The following is a 19,893-nucleotide window of genomic DNA, read 5'->3' on the forward strand; positions in this document are numbered from 1 at the left end:
AGCAGATGTCATTACGGACTTGAACTAGAACTGTCTTAGTGCTGGGATGTGGAAACTTGACCGGAGAACATCAAAACGCTTATTTAATGTTAGGAGTTTGTACACACCTTGAAAAACAGCTTTTTCTATGATTTTACTAAGAAAGGGGAGGTTTTATACGGGTCTATAGCTGTTCATAAGTGACTCTCTAGACTGGCACAGAGGAACAATACCTGAAAGCTGAGACTTATTCAAAACGTCTGAAAGCTCTGAGGCCATACAATGTGCAACACTCTTAAAAAACCCTGTTGCCAGAGTATCAAGGCAGCAAGTGGTGGAATTCAGGTGGTGTATGATGTCAGCCAGGTTCCTATGAGTAATTAGAGAGAATTGTGTCCAGGTTTCTCTCATTGGACACAGAGGCGAAATATATCCTGTGTCTACCATTGAAACACTGACTGACTGTCTGATTTTCTCAACTTTGTCACAGAAAGTAGTGTACTCTGCAATGCACTCAGTCATCAAATTGATGTTGTTTCCATGGAGATGGTCCCAATCTAACACAGTCTCACAGTCACACTCACGTGTCAACAGCCCTACTTGAGTTTCTAAATGTTGATGATGATGTGACATGGGTCTTTGGTTTTTTAACTTAGAAAAAACATTTTATGTGTTCCCAGTTACGAGTTATGTGGCTCGTTGGTCTAGTAGTATGATTCTCGCTTTGGGTGCGAGAGGTCCCGGGTTCAATTCCCGGACGAGCCCCAGTGACTTATGTAAATTGTAGTTTTCTCCACCAAGTAGCAAAACTCATAGGACTTCAACCAGGCCAGAAAGTCCCACCAAGTTCTTCAACCGGTCTATCAAGGTATTATTTGTCAACCTTGTCAAATGCAGCACTGTGAGACCACGATTGAAATGTTGCCACTATCCGTATTGGAGCAGATGTCATTACGGACTTCAACTAGAACTGTCTTAGTGCTGGAATGTGGAAACTTGACTGGAGAACATCAAAACACTTATATAATGTTAGGAGTTTGTACACAGGTTGAAAAACAGCTTTTTCTATGATTTTACTAAGAAAGTGGATGTTTTATACGGGCCTGTAGCTGTTCATATGTGACTCTCTAGACTGGCACAGAGGAACAATACCTGAACGTTAAGACTTATTCAAAACGTCTGAAAGCTCTGAGGCCATACAATGTGCAACACTCTTAAAAAACCCTGTTGCCAGAGTATCAAGGCAGCAAGTGGTGGAATTCAGGTGGTGTATGATGTCAGCCAGGTTCCTATGAGTAATTAGAGATAATTGTGTCCAGGTTTCTCTCATTGGACACAGAGGCGAAATATATCCTGTGTCTACCATTGAAACACTGACTGACTGTCTGATTTTCTCAACTTTGTCACAGAAATTAGTGTACTCTGCAATGCAGTCAGTCATCGAATTGATGTTGTTTCCATTGAGATGGTCCCAATGTAACACAGTCTCACAGTCACACTCACATGTCAACAGCCCTACTTGAGTTTCTAAATGTTGATGATGATGTGACATGGGTCTTTGGTGTTTTAATTTAGAAAAACATTTTATGTGTTGCTAGTTATGAGTTTTGTGGCTCGTTGGTCTAGTAGTATGATTCTCGCTTAGGGTGCGAGAGGTCCCGGGTTCAATTCCCGGACGAGCCCCAGTGACTTATGTAAGTTGTAGTTTTCTCCAGCAAGTAGCAGAACTCATAGGACTTCAACCAGGCCAGAAAATCCCACCTAGTTCTTCAACCGGTCTGTCAAGGTATTATGGTCAGCCATGTCAAATGCAGCACTGTGACACCGCGATTGAAATGTTGCCACTATCCGTATTGGAGCAGATGTAATTACGGACTTGAACTTTAGAACTTTGAGACCATCAAAACACACTTTGCTATTCACGGATACAAGGATGTGGGTTTCATAACGCGGCCGTCGTTGCTGACCCATAATTATTTACATTTTTTACAACCACGGGAATGCTACAATCCGTTTTTCTTCACCTCAGTAGTCTTCTTGTAGGAGAGCTACATCATTAGGAGAAACCAGGTCGTTAGCGGGTATAGAAGGGCAAAGTTTTACATAGACAGGTAAGCCAAATTTGGCAGTTTCTTTTGCTGCATGGTCAGCTGAAGCATTGCCTAGTGAAAACAGGGTTGGACTGGGTGTGGGCTTCACATTTAACAAAGCAATAGATGAAGGTAGTTGACAGGCTTGTAACAGTTCACCAATCAATTAACCACATTTATCTCCGAGGATGAGATAAATCCTCGGTTCGCCCACAATATATAAAATCTATAAAATACAATATACACAACCAAAAGCGTATCTGGAATCTGTATAGATTGTAACAGTTTTACCTTTTGATCAGTATATATAGTTTCATCTACTTGGGTGGAGCTGGAGGAGGAGGGCAAGGTGGCGCTTTCAACAATTAAGAATTATCACAAATTGTATAACCTGCGTATGGTATTCCATTTTTAAAAGTAGAGCCGTCAGTGAAGAAAACAGGAAAGGTCAGGACGAGTGTTAAAGACAGAGGTGTCAAAAGTATTCACATTCATTACTCAGGTAGAAGTATAGATATTAGAGTTCAAAAATACTCCTGTAGAAGTTGAAGTATCAACTCAAAAATTATTTTTTTTCAAGTAAAAGTATAAAGTACTGGTTTCAAAAGTACTTAAAGTATAAAAGTAAAAGTAATATAAGCGGGGAAAAACCATTAAGGCTAAAAGCCATTGAAAATGAATGCATCTTAGTATAATGCAAATATATTAAAGAACCACATATGTGCATTATTGAGCATTAACATGTGTTTCAGAGAGCAGACACGTACAAACCAATTATGTTTATACTTCTCATCCAACCACAACCAAATTCACTCCATCCGGATGGCACAATTTAACTGGATAGTTTTTTAAAGGCCGAAATGAAATAGAGTAAGGCTGTTTTTAAAACGTAAGGAGTAAAAAGTAAAGATAATTGCGTGAAAATGTAAGGAGTAAAAGTAAAAACCGTCTGAAAAATAATTACTCCAGTGAAGCATACACAACCAAAATTTCTACTTGAGTAAGGTAATGAGGTATTTGTACTTCGTTACTTGACACCTCTAGTTAGAGATTAGTTATACATGCATTCAGAGACGTTATAGTTGGCTCACAGACAGATTTCCATACACTTACATGATGAAGTTACCATAGGCAGGATAAGATTATGTAAATTGGGATGCTCTGATTTGGCTCACCACAATGGGAGCCGATCATTGGCTGGTTCCTCTGCGCCTCCTATCAGCGCTCAACCTGTGTAGGAAACACTTTTGAAAAAGACATTAGTATTTTCATACATTTCAGATTCTTTTTTTTCTGCGTTATCCAGCCCTACCCTTTGTTGAGGGCAATTAGCAAATATATATTTTGCATGTACCCTGGAGGAAATCCATCAATCTGATCTTGTGACAGACCACAATTCTCTTTTGCTGTCAACAGTATTTTAGCATAAAGTTCCCTGGGATTATCATCTACTTCCCTTTGAACTGTTAAGGCAATGAATATTATAAAAGGTCTGAGCTTGCTCGGTGTGATTTTGGCAACAGCTGTGGGATTAAAGGGAATTCTACAAGCATCAAGTACTTTGCGCATCAAGTACTTTACTTTTCAAATCATGTGGCAAAGTTAGTTTAACAGCTGTTTCCTCTAGCCATTTTTGTTTATTTATTTAAAATCTCTTACTATTATTTGGCTCCAAATTTTGTAGGCAACAGATCTTGGATTTTTGTAAAATCCAGTCGTCATCAGAAGTGTCATCGTCATTTGATTCTTTAATCAGTTTCACCGGATAAAGGTTTTGATTTTATCATTTAACTGGTTCTCTAATTTCATTTTTGTCTGCGTTGTGTTTTTAAATCCTTCTAGTAGAGCCATCAGCTTTTTTATTTTGATCAGTAAGCGAAGCTATTTGGGATTCTGCATTACGGCGTCTACTTTCATCCCTCCAAAAATCTGAGGGAGTTTGAAGTGCTTTTAGTTATTTTAACAATATTTAATACTAACTAAGTAACAAACAAAACTAACAAATAAAACTATCGGTACCGTGATTACCATACATGTATTTAAAGAACTGAAAAACTTCCCAAAAACTTTTCATTTTTCTTACTGTAAGATCCCTCCAAAAAAACTTTCAATTACACTCACTTTTACCCACAAATCATCAGTCTACTTGAGCATACAAATCATTCCTGTTGATGCAAAGAAGAGCGAGTCGATTCTTGCAGAAATGAAATATACCTCATTTTGGGAGAGCGTGTCATCCCCACTTATAAAATAAACAGTTCCTCTACATACAGTATGTCTATTTCTCACAAATATATCAGTGTTCCAACACTTACGGACCCCACGTCCTGCATATACATAAGAATAGTCCCCCTGGACTATCTTTTTATTGGTACTCAGACCAACCATGGCGCTCTTGGCCATTTCTCTCTTTAATGTTACCCGAGATAATAAACCTTTTTTTAGAAGACCAAGTCAAATTCTAAGGCGGGATAAGCAGGACATTCTCACAACACAGTCAAATTCAAGTGTTATGAAATTGCCAGCATTCCTAAAAACATCTCTACAATAACCTTCCCAATAACACAAAATAATAAAAATAACCTTCACAACCACACAGCGGACTTACCTAAAATTTCAGGATGACGTCAACCTTCTCTGGCACTCCAGTTCACAGACTTTCGACAACAGCCCAGAAACAATAATTTGGGATTTTGTAAATGGACCCCTTACCTCTGAAAAATTTAGATAGAAGTCGCTGGTTGTGTCGTTGGTCTGAAAAAAGGAGTTCCCATCGAAAGTCTATTGTCATCCAGGTCACAAGCACCAAATTGTTGAGGAATTTATCAAAAACCAGTTCAGGAGTCCGCTGTGGGATTCAAGATTTTATTTAGCCGGCGTTCAGCAGACCAACACAGACACAGTGTCTCGGACGGTGGGCTGACATCGAGTGGTTCTGTAACAAGCTTTTTATACAAGAACAAACAACAGAATTAAACAAGTCAGTGAGACAGTCAGAGGTGTGAATCTTTAGCTTTGGGACCACCCCTGAGGGATCAGGAAGTCCGTATATGGTCTTTGTCTCTGTGGGGGCTGGAAGTCTCGGCAGGGATGCAAGACGCCGGACCTTGCGTGACAATGTCCCGGCAGGGGTCTTCAGGAACTGGAACCTGCATGTCTATGTCTTAAGGGGGCACAGGCCAAAAGCAATCTGCAAGGTGTCGTTGTGTCCCTGCAGGGGTCATTTGCTGTTGGAATGCTCTGCAAGGCGTCGTTGTGTCCCTGCAGGGGGGCCAAACGGTCGGCAGTCAGTCATCGAATTGACGTTGTTTCCATGGAGATGGTCCCAATCTAACACAGTCTCACAGTCACACTCACATGTCAACAGCCCTACTTGAGTTTCTAAATGTTGATGATGTGACATGGGTCTTTGGTTTTTTAAGTTAGAAAAACGTTGTATGTGTTGCTAGTTACTAGTTTTGTGGCTCGTTGGTCTAGTAGTATGATTCTCGCTTTGGGTGCGAGAGGTCCCGGGTTCAATTCCCGGACGAGCCCCAGTGACTTATGTAAGTTGTAGTTTTCTCCACCAAGTAGCAAAACTCAGAGGACTTCAACCAGGCCAGAAAGTCCCACCAAGTTTGTCAACCCGGTCTATCAAGGTATTATGGACAACCATGTCAAATGCAGCACTGTGACACCGCGATTGAAATGTTGCCACTATCCGTATTGGAGCAGATGTCATTATGGACTTGAACTAGAACTGTCTTAGTGCTGGGATGTGGAAACTTGACTGGAGAACATCAAAACACTTATATAATGTTAGGAGGTTGTACACACCTTAAAAAAACAGCCTTTTCTATGATTTTACTAAGAAAGGGGAGGTTTTATACGGGCCTATAGCTGTTCATAAGTGACTCTCTAGACTGGCACAGAGGAACAATACCTGAACGCTGAGACTTATTCAAAACGTCGGAAAGCTCTGAGGCCATACAATGTGCAACACTCTTAAAAAACGCTGTTGCCAGAGTATCAAGGCAGCAAGTGGTGGAATTCAGGTGGTGTATGATGTCAGCCAGGTTCCTATGAGTAATTAGAGACAATTCTGTCCAGGTTTCTCTCATTGGACAAAAAGGTGGAATATATCCTGTGTCTACCATTGAAACACTGACTGACTGTCTGATTTTCTCAACTTTGTTCCAGAAATTAGTGTACTCTGCAATGCAGTCAGTCATCGAATTGATGTTGTTTCCATGGAGATGGTCCCAATCTAACACAGTCTCACAGTCACACTCACATGTCAACAGCCCTACTTGAGTTTCTAAATGTTGATGATGATGTGACATGGGTATTTGGTTTTTTAATTTAGAAAAACATTTTATGTGTTGCTAGTTATGAGTACTCATAGGACTTCAACCAGGCCAGTAAGTCCCACCAAGTTCTTCAACCTGTCTATCAAGGTGTTATGGTCAACCATGTCAAATGCAGCACTGTGAGACCACGATTGAAATGTTGCCACTATCCGTATTGGAGCAGATGTCATTACGGACTTGAACTAGAACTGTCTTAGTGCTGGGATGTGGAAACTTGACTGGAGAACATCAAAACACTTATTTACAGTTTTTCACAATTGTTTAAACACATTTATTGGAACATCAGACACAATGTGCACAACCTGAAACCCATTTTTCAGGTGGCTGAACCAATCCTGCTGAACTCCAAGCACATTTACTGCTCTAGACTCACCTTCCCATTCCATACCACACATTTCTCACAACACTACACACAATTCCCAATACCCTGCACACTCTTCCTGATTTCCCTCTCTTGCTGTTCACACAGAACACACAGTCAATCACATTTCTAAACTCCAAACGCTGTTGTGCAACATGCAATCAGCAATTTGCCATTGAATTCATATTCATTGATGAAGCGGGGTTCAACCTTGTAAAAAGAAGGCGCCGAGGGAGGAATATCATCGGCCAGCGTGCCATCACAGAGGTCCCTGGCCAACGTGGAGGGAACATAACAATGTGCGTTGCCATCAATCACCACGGCGTCCTCCATCACCAGGCCACCCTTGGCCCCTACAACACTGCACTTCTTCTAGCATTCCTCGACCAGCTCTACAATATCATTTTCCAGCCAGACCAGATGGAGGACACAGAGGTGGTCAGGTTCGTTGTTCTCTGGGTCAATGTTAGTTTCCACCGGGCTGCTCTGGTCCGTGAGTGGTTCAGGGTCCATCCAGAAGTTGATGTCCTATATCTCCCTCCATACTCTCCCTTCCTCAACCCAATTGAGGAGTTTTTCTCTGCCTGGAGATGGAAGGTATATGAGAGAAATCCTCAGACACGGATGCCACTGCTGCAGGCCATGGAGGACGCATGTGGCGTATGTCTCTGCTGAGGCCTGTCAAGGCTTCATGCGGCATTGTAGGAGATTCTTCCCCCGCTGCTTGGCCAGGGAGAACATCGCTGCTTGGCCAGGGACAACATCGCTGCTCGGCCAGAGAGAACATCGCTGCTTGGCCAGGGAGAACATTGCCTGCGACGTGGATGAGGTCCTGTGGCCAGCCAGGGATGAAAGGCAGTATGCTGCCTAATACTTTTGTTCTGATTCTATTTTCTGTCAAGTTTTCATCCACAGCTTGCTGTGATGTCCAGTGGACTGCACATTTTGAGTCCAAATACTGTAAAATATTATTTGTTGTTACAGTAAAGAATTGTGTGTTGTTTTCCATTTGAGTAGCCTATACATAAGAATACTATATGGTGATACATTACATCCAACAGCTGAAGGTGTAACACTGAACATACAAATGCTTGATTCTACTGAGGCATTCATTCATTCATTCATTCATTCATTCATTCATTCATTCATTCATTCATTCATTCATTCATTCATTCATTCATTCATTCATTCATTCATATAGAGTTTTCCATTCTGCACATCAGTGTTCAGTGGGTGCTTAGAAATGTCTACTCAAATGATGTATGTGTTTGGCATTTGAGAAGGAAATACCATTTAGTGAAGAGTTAACACTGTTTTGAAGGTAAAGTTTGCTTTTGCAAGAGAAGTGTAGGATTTTGCATTTTGTGTGTGAGTTTTGTAATTTGTGTTTAGAGTTTTGAGAAAGTGAGGTATTCCATCAGGAAATGTGTTTAAACAATTGTGAAAAACTGTAATGTTAGGAGTTTGTACACATGTTGAAAAACAGCTTTTTCCACGATTTTGCTGAGAAAGGGCAGGTTTTATACGGGCCTCTAGCTGTTCATAAGTGACTCTCTAGACTGGCACAGAGGAACAATACCTGAAAGCTGAGACTTATTCAAAACGTCTGAAAGCTCTGAGGCCATACAATGTGCAACACTCTTAAAAAGCCCTGTTGCCAGAGTATCAAGGCAGCAAGTGGTGGAATTCAGGTGATGTATGATGTCAGCCAGGTTCCTATGAGTAATTAGAGAGAATTGTGTCCAGGTTTCTCTCATTGGACAAAAAGGTGGAATATATCCTGTGTCTACCATTGAAACACTGACTGACTGTCTGATTTTCTCAACTTTGTCGCAGAAAGTAGTGTACTCTGCAATGCAGTCAGTCATCGAATTGATGTTGTTTCCATGGAGATGGTCCCAATCTAACACAGTCTCACAGTCACACTCACATATCAAAAGCCCTACTTGAGTTTCTAAATGTTGATGATGATGTGACATGGGTATTTGGTTTTTTAATTTAGAAAAACATTTTATGTGTTGCTAGTTATGAGTTTTGTGGCTCGTTGGTCTAGTAGTATGATTCTTGCTTAGGGTGCGAGAGGTCCCGGGTTCAATTCCTGGACGAGCCCCAGTGACTTATGTAAGTTGTAGTTTTCTCCACCAAGTAGCAAAACTCATAGGACTTCAACCAGGTCAACCCGGTCTATCAAGATATTATGGTCAACCATGTCAAATGCAGCACTGTGACACCACGATTGAAATGTTGCCACTATCCGTATTGGAGCAGATGTCATTACGGACATGAACTAGAACTGTCTTAGTGCTGGGATGTGGAAACTTGACTGGAGAACATCAAAACACTTATTTTTATTTACACAGGCTGAATCCAATTAATTAAACAAGACAGAGTATAGTACAGGAGTGGCATAAATAAATAAACAAATTCCAAATCAAGGTCACTGGCTTCCAGTTCAATGTGGAAATGGCCATCTTCTTCGCCAAAGTCACCCTCTGTTACATTAAATAAATAAATAAATAAATAAACAAACAACAAAATCGCTTGATAGTATTCAAAATACAAGCTCACAAAACATTGCATCATGGGACATTATTGTATAGGTTTTTTTTTTAAGACAGCATGCCCTGTGTTATAGCAGATCTGTTATTTGTTACACTCACCTTCAATTATTGATGATGTATTCAGTGGATCATTTTCATTGGCTTTTGGATCAAGGTTGTTTTTTTCATCATCATTACCTTCAGTTATAAAAAAAACAAAAAAAACAAATAAGCTTCATTCACACACACAACATATTTAAACCCAAGTAACTGCAATTAGTTGACATTCAAGTTTGCGGCTGTAGTTCAATTTGAATAACTTACCTGTTACTCCAGCTGTATGCCAAACACCATTGAGAAGATGGATTCCCTTGTGACACTGGGAATAGTAGGAAGAATGTGAAACTGTCTTATTACAGTATACACAGAAATGTCGCTTCCTTCTTCTCCTTCTTCCTTGCTCTTGTTCTTCCAGGCTGATATTACTAGTCTGGGAGAGTTGAACTCACCTCATATTATAGCAGGAGGGGCGGGGACACTGCATTGTTTCAAATTTACAGTTTACACGATGTGTGATGCAGCCATCGAGAGTCATCAAACGGCCATCAACACTTCTGTGAATTAGTGTACTCTGCAATGCAGTCAGTCATCGAATTGATGTTGTTTCCAAAAACATTTTGTGTGTTGCTAGTTATGAGTTTTGTGGCTCGTTGGTCTAGTACTATGATTCTCGCTTAGGGTGCGAGAGGTCCAGGGTTCAATTCCCGGATGAGCCTCAGTGACTTATGTAAGTTGTAGTTTTCTCCGCCAAGTAGCAAAACTCATAGGACTTCAACCAGGCCAGAAAGTCCCACCGAGTTCTTCAACCGGTCTATCAAGGTGTTATTGTCAACCATGTCAAATGCAGCACTGTGAGACCACGATTGAAATGTTGCCACTATCCGTATTGGAGCAGATGTCATTACGGACTTGAACTAGAACTGTCTTAGTGCTGGGATGTGGAAACTTGACTGGAGAACATCAAAACATTTATTTAATGTTAGGAGTTTGTACACAGGTTGAAAATCAGCTTTTTCTATGATTTTACTAAGAAAGGGCAGGTTTTATAAGGGCCTATATCCGTTCATAAGTGACTCTCTAGACTAGCACAGAGGAACAATACCTGAAAGCTGAGACTTATTCAAAACGTCTGAAAGCTCTGAGGCCATACAATGTGCAACACTCTTAAAAAACCCTGTTGCCAGAGTATCAAGGCAGCAAGTGGTGGAATTCAGGTGGTGTATGATGTCAGCCAGGTTCCTATGAGTAATTAGAGACAATTGTGTCCAGGTTTCTCTCATTGTACAAAAAGGTGGAATATATCCTGTGTTTACCATTGAAACACTGACTGACTGTCTGATTTTCTCAACTTTATCGAAGAAATTAGTGTACTCTGCAATGCAGTCAGTCATCGAATTGATGTTGTTTCCATGGAGATGGTCCCAATCTAACACTGTCTCACAGTCACACTCACATGTCAACAGCCCTACTTGAGTTTCTAAATGTTGATGATGATCTGACATGGGTCTTTGGGTTTTTAATTTAGAAAAACATTGTATGTGTTGCTATTTATGAGTTTTGTGGCTCGTTGGTCTAGTAGTATGATTCTCGCTTTGGGTGCGAGAGGTCCTGGGTTCAATTCCCGGACGAGCCCCAGTGACTTATGTAGGTTGTAGTTTTCTCCACCAAGTAGCAAAACTCATAGGACTTCAAACAGGCCAGAAAGTCCCACCTAGTTCTTTAACCGGTCTATCAAGGTATTATGGTCAACCATGTCAAATGCAGCACTGTGAGACCACGATTGAAATGTTGGCACTATCCGTATTGGAGCAGACGTCATTACGGACTTGAACTAGAACTGTCTTAGTGCTGGGATGTGGAAACTTGACTGGAGAACATCAAAACACTTATTTTATGTTAGGAGTTTGTACACATGTTGAAAAAGAGCTTTTTCTATGATTTTACTAAGAAAGGGGAGGTTTTATACGGGCCTAAAGCTGTTCATAAGTGACTCTCTAGACTGGCACATAGGAACAAAACCTGAAAGCTGAGATTTATTCAAAACGTCTGAAAGCTCTGAGGCCATACAATGTGCAACACTCTTAAAAAACCCTGTAGCCAGAGTATCAAGGCAGCAAGTGGTGGAATTCAGGTGGTGTATGATGTCAGCCAGGTTCCTATGAGTAATTAGAGAGAATTTTGTCCAAGTTTCTCTCATTGGACACAGATGTGGAATATATCCTGTGTCTACCATTGAAACACTGACTGACTGTCTGATTTTCTCAACTTTGTCGCAGAAATTAGTCTACTCTGCAATGCAGTCAGCCATCGAATTGATGTTGTTTCCATGGAGATGGTCCCAATCTAACACAGTCTCACAGTCACACTCACATGTCAACAGCCCTACTTGAGTTTCTAAGTGTTGATGATGATGTGACTTGGGTCTTTGGTTTTTTAAGTAAGAAAAACGTTGTATGTGTTGCTAGTTATGAGTTTTGTGGCTCGTTGGTCTAGTAGTATGATTCTCGCTTTGGGTGCGAGAGGTCCTGGGTTCAATTCCCGGACGAGCCCCAGTGACTTATGTAAGTTGTAGTTTTCTCCACCAAGTAGCAAAATTCATAGGACTTCAACCAGGTCAACCCGGTCTATCAAGGTATTATGGTCAACCATGTCAAATGCAGCACTGTGAAATCACGATTGAAATGTTGCCACCATCTGTATTGGAGCAGATGTCATTACGGACTTGAACTAGAACTGTCTTAGTGCTGGGATGTGGAAACTCGACTGGAGAACATAAAAACACTTATTTAATGTTAGGAGTTTTTACACACGTTGAAAAACAGCTTTTTCTATGATTTTACTAAGAAAGCGGATATTTTATACAGGCCTTTAGGTGTTCATAAGTGACTCTCTAGACTGGCACAGAGGAACAATACCTGAAAGCTGAGACTTATTCAAAACGTCTGAAAGCTCTGAGGCCATACAATGTGCAACACTCTTAAAAAGCCCTGTTGCCAGAGTATCAAGGCAGCAAGTGGTGGAATTCAGGTGGTGTATGATGTCAGCCAGGTTCCTATGAGTAATTAGAGAGAATTGTGTCCAGGTTTCTCTCATTGGACACAGAGGTGGAATATATCCTGTGTCTACCATTGAAACACTGACTGACTGTCTGATTTTCTCAACTTTGACGCAGAAAGTAGTGTACTCTGCAATGCAGTCAGTCATCGAATTGATGTTGTTTCCATGGAGATGGTCGCAATCTAACACAGTCTCACAGTCACACTCACATGTCAACAGCCCTACTTGAGTTTCTAAATGTTGATGATGATGTGACATGGGTATTTGGTTTTTTAATTTAGAAAAACATTTTATGTGTTGCTAGTTATGAGTTTTGTGGCTCGTTGGTCTAGTAGTATGATTCTCGCTTAGGGTGCGAGAGGTCCCGGATTCAATTCCCGGACGAGCCCCAGTGACTTATGTAAGTTGTAGTTTTCTCCACCAAGTAGCAAAACTCAGAGGACTTCAACCAGGCCAGAAAGTCCCACCAAGTTCGTCAACCGGTCTATCGAGGTATTATGGTCAACCATGTCAAATGCAGCACTGTGAGATCACGATTGAAATGTTGCCACTATCCATATTGGAGCAGACGTCATTACGGACTTGAACTAGAATTGTCTTAGTGCTGGGATGTGGAAACTTGACTGGAGAACATCAAAACACTTATTTAATGTTAGGAGTTTGTACACACCTTGCAAAACAGCTTTTTCTATGATTTTACTAAGAAAGCAGATGTTTTATACGGGCCTTTAGCTGTTCATAAGTGACTCTCTAGACTGGCACAGAGGAACAATACCTGAAAGCTGAGACTTATTCAAAACGTCTGAAAGCTCTGAGGCCATACAATGTGCAACACTCTTAAAAAACCCTGTTGCCAGAGTATCAAGGCAGCAAGTGGTGGAATTCAGGTGGTGTATGATGTCAGCCAGGTTCCTATGAGTAATTAGAGAGAATTGTGTCCAGGTTTCTCTCTTTGGACACAGAAGTGGAATATATCCTGTGTCTACCATTGAAACACTGACTGACTGTCATATTTTCTCAACTTTGTCACAGAAATTAGTGTACTCTGCAATGCAGTCAGTCATCGAATTGATGTTGTTTCCATGGAGATGGTCCCAATCTAACACAGTCTCACAGTCACACTCAGATGTCAACAGCCCTACTTGAGTTTCTACATGTTGATGGCGATCTGACATGGGTATTTGGTTTTTTTAATTTAGAAAAACATTTTATGTGTTGCTAGTTATGAGTTTTGTGGCTCGTTGGTCTAGTAGTATGATTCTCGCTTAGGGTGCGAAAGGTCCAGGGTTCAATTCCCGGACGAACCCCAGTGACTTATGTAAGTTGTAGTTTTCTCCACCAAGTAGCAAAACTCATTGGACTTCAACCAGGCCAGAAAGTCCCACCTAGTTGTTCAACCGGTCTATCAAGGTATTATGGTCAACCATGTCAAATGCAGCACTGTGACACCACGAATGAAATGTTGCCACTATCCGTATTGGAGCAGATGTCATTACGGCCTTGAACAAGAACTGTCTCAGTGCTGGGATGTGGAAACTTGACTGGAGAACATCAAAAAACTTATTTAATGTTAGGAGTTTGTACACACCTTGAAAAACAGCTTTTTCTATGATTTTACTAAGAAAGGGCAGGTTTTATACGGGCCTATATCCGTTCATAAGTGACTCTCTAGACTAGCACAGAGGAACAATACCTGAAAGCTGAGACTTATTCAAAACGTCTGAAAGCTCTGAGGCCATACAATGTGCAACACTCTTAAAAAACCCTGTTGCCAGAGTATCAAGGTCCCGGGTTCAATTCCAGGACGAGCCCCAGTGACTAATGTAAGTTGTAGTTTTCTCCACCAAGTAGCAAAACTCATAGGACTTCAACCAGGCCCGAAAGTCCCACCAAATTCTTCAACCGGTCTATCAAGGTATTATGGTCAACCATGTCAAATGCAGCACTGTGAAATCACGATTGAAATGTTGCCACTATCCGTATTGGAGCAGATGACATTATGGTCTTGAAATAGAACTGTCTTAGTGCTGGGATGTGGAAACTTGACTGGAGAACATCAAAACATTTATTTAATGTTAGGAGTTTGTACACACCTTGAAAAACAGCTTTTTCTATGATTTTACTAAGAAAGTGGAGGTTTTATACTGGCCTATAGCTGTTCATAAGTGACTCTCTAGACTGGCACAGAGGAACAATACCTGAAAGCTGAGACTTATTCAAAACGTCTGAAAGCTCTGAGGCCATACAATGTGCAACACTCTTAAAAAACCCTGTTGCCAGAGTATCAAGGCAGCAAGTGGTGGAATTCAGGTGGTGTATGATGTCAGCCAGGTTCCTATGAGTAATTAGAGACAATTGTGTCCAGGTTTTTCTCATTGGACACAGAGGCGGAATATATCCTGTGTCTACCATTGAAACACTGTCTGACTGTCTGATTTTCTCAACTTTGTCACAGAAATTAGTGTACTCTGCAATGCAGTCAATCATCAAATTGATGTTGTTTCCATGGAGATGGTCCCAATCTAACACAGTCTCACAGTCACACTCACATGTCAACAGCCCTACTTGAGTTTCTAAGTGTTGATGATGATGTGACTTGGGTCTTTGGTTTTTTAAGTAAGAAAAACGTTGTATGTGTTGCTAGTTATGAGTTTTGTGGCTCGTTGGTCTAGTAGTATGATTCTCGCTTTGGGTGCGAGAGGTCCTGGGTTCAATTCCCGGACGAGCCCCAGTGACTTATGTAAGTTGTAGTTTTCTCCACCAAGTAGCAAAATTCATAGGACTTCAACCAGGTCAACCCGGTCTATCAAGGTATTATGGTCAACCATGTCAAATGCAGCACTGTGAAATCACGATTGAAATGTTGCCACCATCTGTATTGGAGCAGATGTCATTACGGACTTGAACTAGAACTGTCTTAGTGCTGGGATGTGGAAACTCGACTGGAGAACATAAAAACACTTATTTAATGTTAGGAGTTTTTACACACGTTGAAAAACAGCTTTTTCTATGATTTTACTAAGAAAGCGGATATTTTATACAGGCCTTTAGGTGTTCATAAGTGACTCTCTAGACTGGCACAGAGGAACAATACCTGAAAGCTGAGACTTATTCAAAACGTCTGAAAGCTCTGAGGCCATACAATGTGCAACACTCTTAAAAAGCCCTGTTGCCAGAGTATCAAGGCAGCAAGTGGTGGAATTCAGGTGGTGTATGATGTCAGCCAGGTTCCTATGAGTAATTAGAGAGAATTGTGTCCAGGTTTCTCTCATTGGACACAGAGGTGGAATATATCCTGTGTCTACCATTGAAACACTGACTGACTGTCTGATTTTCTCAACTTTGACGCAGAAAGTAGTGTACTCTGCAATGCAGTCAGTCATCGAATTGATGTTGTTTCCATGGAGATGGTCGCAATCTAACACAGTCTCACAGTCACACTCACATGTCAACAGCCCTACTTGAGTTTCTAAATGTTGATGATGATCTGACAAGGGTATTTGGTTTTTTAATTTAGAAAAACATTTTATGTGTTGCTAGTTATGAGTTTTGTGGCTCGTTGGTCTAGTAGTATGATTCTCGCTTAGGGTGCGAGAGGTCCCGGATTCAATTCCCGGACGAGCCCCAGTGACTTATGTAAGTTGTAGTTTTCTCCACCAAGTAGCAAAACTCAGAGGACTTCAACCAGGCCAGAAAGTCCCACCAAGTTCGTCAACCGGTCTATCGAGGTATTATGGTCAACCATGTCAAATGCAGCACTGTGAGATCACGATTGAAATGTTGCCACTATCCATATTGGAGCAGATGTCATTACGGACTTGAACTAGAATTGTCTTAGTGCTGGGATGTGGAAACTTGACTGGAGAACATCAAAACACTTATTTAATGTTAGGAGTTTGTACACACCTTGCAAAACAGCTTTTTCTATGATTTTACTAAGAAAGCAGATGTTTTATACGGGCCTTTAGCTGTTCATAAGTGACTCTCTAGACTGGCACAGAGGAACAATACCTGAAAGCTGAGACTTATTCAAAACGTCTGAAAGCTCTGAGGCCATACAATGTGCAACACTCTTAAAAAACCCTGTTGCCAGAGTATCAAGGCAGCAAGTGGTGGAATTCAGGTGGTGCATGATGTCAGCCAGGTTCCTATGAGTAATTAGAGAGAATTGTGTCCAGGTTTCTCTCTTTGGACACAGAAGTGGAATATATCCTGTGTCTACCATTGAAACACTGACTGACTGTCATATTTTCTCAACTTTGTCACAGAAATTAGTGTACTCTGCAATGCAGTCAGTCATCGAATTAATGTTGTTTCCATGGAGATGGTCCCAATCTAACACAGTCTCACAGTCACACTCAGATGTCAACAGCCCTACTTGAGTTTCTACATGTTGATGGCGATCTGACATGGGTATTTGGTTTTTTTAATTTAGAAAAACATTTTATGTGTTGCTAGTTATGAGTTTTGTGGCTCGTTGGTCTAGTAGTATGATTCTTGCTTAGGGTGCGAAAGGTCCAGGGTTCAATTCCCGGACGAACCCCAGTGACTTATGTAAGTTGTAGTTTTCTCCACCAAGTAGCAAAACTCATTGGACTTCAACCAGGCCAGAAAGTCCCACCTAGTTGTTCAACCGGTCTATCAAGGTATTATGGTCAACCATGTCAAATGCAGCACTGTGACACCACGAATGAAATGTTGCCACTATCCGTATTGGAGCAGATGTCATTACGGCCTTGAACTAGAACTGTCTCAGTGCTGGGATGTGGAAACTTGACTGGAGAACATCAAAACACTTATTTAATGTTAGGAGTTTGTACACACCTTGAAAAACAGCTTTTTCTATGATTTTACTAAGAAAGGGCAGGTTTTATACGGGCCTATATCCGTTCATAAGTGACTCTCTAGACTAGCACAGAGGAACAATACCTGAAAGCTGAGACTTATTCAAAACGTCTGAAAGCTCTGAGGCCATACAATGTGCAACACTCTTAAAAAACCCTGTTGCCAGAGTATCAAGGTCCCGGGTTCAATTCCAGGACGAGCCCCAGTGACTAATGTAAGTTGTAGTTTTCTCCACCAAGTAGCAAAACTCATAGGACTTCAACCAGGCCCGAAAGTCCCACCAAATTCTTCAACCGGTCTATCAAGGTATTATGGTCAACCATGTCAAATGCAGCACTGTGAAATCACGATTGAAATGTTGCCACTATCCGTATTGGAGCAGATGACATTATGGACTTGAACTAGAACTGTCTTAGTGCTGGGATGTGGAAACTTGACTGGAGAACATCAAAACATTTATTTAATGTTAGGAGTTTGTACACACCTTGAAAAACAGCTTTTTCTATGATTTTACTAAGAAAGTGGAGGTTTTATACTGGCCTATAGCTGTTCATAAGTGACTCTCTAGACTGGCACAGAGGAACAATACCTGAAAGCTGAGACTTATTCAAAACGTCTGAAAGCTCTGAGGCCATACAATGTGCAACACTCTTAAAAAACCCTGTTGCCAGAGTATCAAGGCAGCAAGTGGTGGAATTCAGGTGGTGTATGATGTCAGCCAGGTTCCTATGAGTAATTAGAGACAATTGTGTCCAGGTTTTTCTCATTGGACACAGAGGCGGAATATATCCTGTGTCTACCATTGAAACACTGTCTGACTGTCTGATTTTCTCAACTTTGTCACAGAAATTAGTGTACTCTGCAATGCAGTCAATCATCGAATTGATGTTGTTTCCATGGAGATGGTCCCAATCTAACACAGTCTCACAGTCACACTCACATGTCAACAGCCCTACTTGAGTTTCTAAGTGTTGATGATGATGTGACTTGGGTCTTTGGTTTTTTAAGTAAGAAAAACGTTGTATGTGTTGCTAGTTACGAGTTTTGTGGCTCGTTAGTCTAGTAGTATGATTCTCGCTTTGGGTGCGACAGGTCCAGGGTTCAATTCCCGGATGAGCCCCAGTGACTTATGTAAGTTGTAGTTTTCTCCAACAAGTAGCAAAACTCAGAGGACTTCAACCCGGTCTATCAAGGTATTATGGTCAACCATGTCAAATGCAGCACTGTGACACCACGATTTAAATGTTGCCACTATCCGTATTGGAGCAGATGTCATTACGGACTTGAACTAGAACTGTCTTAGTGCTGGGATGTGGAAACTTGACCGGAGAACATCAAAACGCTTATTTAATGTTAGGAGTTTGTACACACGTTGAAAAACAGCTTTTTTTAAGATTTAACTAAGAAAGGGGAGGTTTTATACGGGCCTTTAGCTGTTCATAAGTGACTCTCTAGACTGGCACAGAGGAACAATACCTGAACGCTGAGACTTATTCAAAACGTCTGAAAGCTCTGAGGCCATACAATGTGCAACACTCTTAAAAAACCCTGTTGCCAGAGTATCAAGGCAGCAAGTGGTGGAATTCAGGTGGTGTATGATGTCAGCCAGGTTCCTATGAGTAATCAGAGAGAATTGTGTCAAGGTTTCTCTCATTGGACAGAGAGGCGAAATATATCCTTTGTCTACCATTGAAACACTGACTGACTGTCTGACTTTCTCAACTTTGTCACAGAAATTAGTGTACTCTGCAATGCAGTCAGTCATCGAATTGATGTTGTTTCCATGGAGATGGTCCCAATCTAACACAGTCTCACAGTCACACTCACATGTCAACAGCCCTACTTGAGTTTCTAAACGTTGATGATGATGTGACATGGGTCTTTGTTTTTTTAATTTAGAAAAACATTTTATGTGTTGCTAGTTATGAGTTTTGTGGCTCGTTGGTCTAGTAGTATGATTCTCGCTTTGGGTGCGAGAGGTCCCGGGTTCAATTCCCGGACGAGCCCCATTGACTTATGTAAGTTGTAGTTTTCTCCACCAAGTAGCAAAACTCATAAGAATTCAACCAGGCCAGAAAGTCCCAGCTAGTTCTTCAACCGGTCTATCAAGGTATTATGGTCAACCATGTCAAATGCAGCACTGTGAGACCACGATTGAAATGTTGCCACTATCCGTATTGGAGCAGATGTCATTACGGACTTGAACTAGAACTGTCTTAGTGCTGGGATGTGGAAACTTGACTGGAGAACATCGAAACACTTATTTAATGTTAGGAGTTTGTACACACGTTGAAAAATAGCTTCTTCCATGATTTACAGTTTTTCACAATCGTTAATACCCATTTCTCAAAACAATAACAGCTTTTTTCAAACTGAACACACAGATCTGAAAACCTCACACACAAAATGCTAAAGCTGACACTCCCTTTGCAAGATGACTCTTTCCCATCAAATCTCTTACCTGTTCACAACATGGAACTCGTGTTTTCATTTGGTACACACAGCCATTTTTTCAAATGACACACACATACCATTCATTGAGTACACACAACTAAGCATTTGTCTGCACAATACCAAGCATTTACAGCACACTTAGGTGCAAAACTGAAAAC

General features: G+C 41.0%; 7 non-coding genes across 7 annotated transcripts; all 7 read left to right on the forward strand.

Moving 5' to 3' along the window:
- Positions 1–672: 672 nt before the first annotated feature.
- Positions 673–744, forward strand: trnap-ugg (transfer RNA proline (anticodon UGG)). The gene has a single exon. It is a non-coding gene; the product is annotated as a tRNA-Pro (tRNA).
- An 846-nt stretch (positions 745–1,590) lies between these two features.
- Positions 1,591–1,662, forward strand: trnap-agg (transfer RNA proline (anticodon AGG)). Its single transcript has one exon. It is a non-coding gene; the product is annotated as a tRNA-Pro (tRNA).
- Positions 1,663–5,531: 3,869 nt separating this feature from the next.
- On the forward strand, positions 5,532–5,603 carry trnap-ugg (transfer RNA proline (anticodon UGG)). The gene has a single exon. It is a non-coding gene; the product is annotated as a tRNA-Pro (tRNA).
- A 5,337-nt stretch (positions 5,604–10,940) lies between these two features.
- On the forward strand, positions 10,941–11,012 carry trnap-ugg (transfer RNA proline (anticodon UGG)). Its single transcript has one exon. It is a non-coding gene; the product is annotated as a tRNA-Pro (tRNA).
- Positions 11,013–11,857: 845 nt separating this feature from the next.
- On the forward strand, positions 11,858–11,929 carry trnap-ugg (transfer RNA proline (anticodon UGG)). The gene has a single exon. It is a non-coding gene; the product is annotated as a tRNA-Pro (tRNA).
- A 3,164-nt stretch (positions 11,930–15,093) lies between these two features.
- trnap-ugg (transfer RNA proline (anticodon UGG)) lies at positions 15,094–15,165 on the forward strand. The gene has a single exon. It is a non-coding gene; the product is annotated as a tRNA-Pro (tRNA).
- Positions 15,166–19,216: 4,051 nt separating this feature from the next.
- Positions 19,217–19,288, forward strand: trnap-ugg (transfer RNA proline (anticodon UGG)). The gene has a single exon. It is a non-coding gene; the product is annotated as a tRNA-Pro (tRNA).
- The last annotated feature ends 605 nt before the right edge of the window (positions 19,289–19,893 follow it).

This window comes from Cololabis saira, chromosome 5, assembly GCF_033807715.1.
Source record: "Cololabis saira isolate AMF1-May2022 chromosome 5, fColSai1.1, whole genome shotgun sequence".
In the NCBI taxonomy this organism is placed as follows: domain Eukaryota; kingdom Metazoa; phylum Chordata; class Actinopteri; order Beloniformes; family Belonidae; genus Cololabis; species Cololabis saira.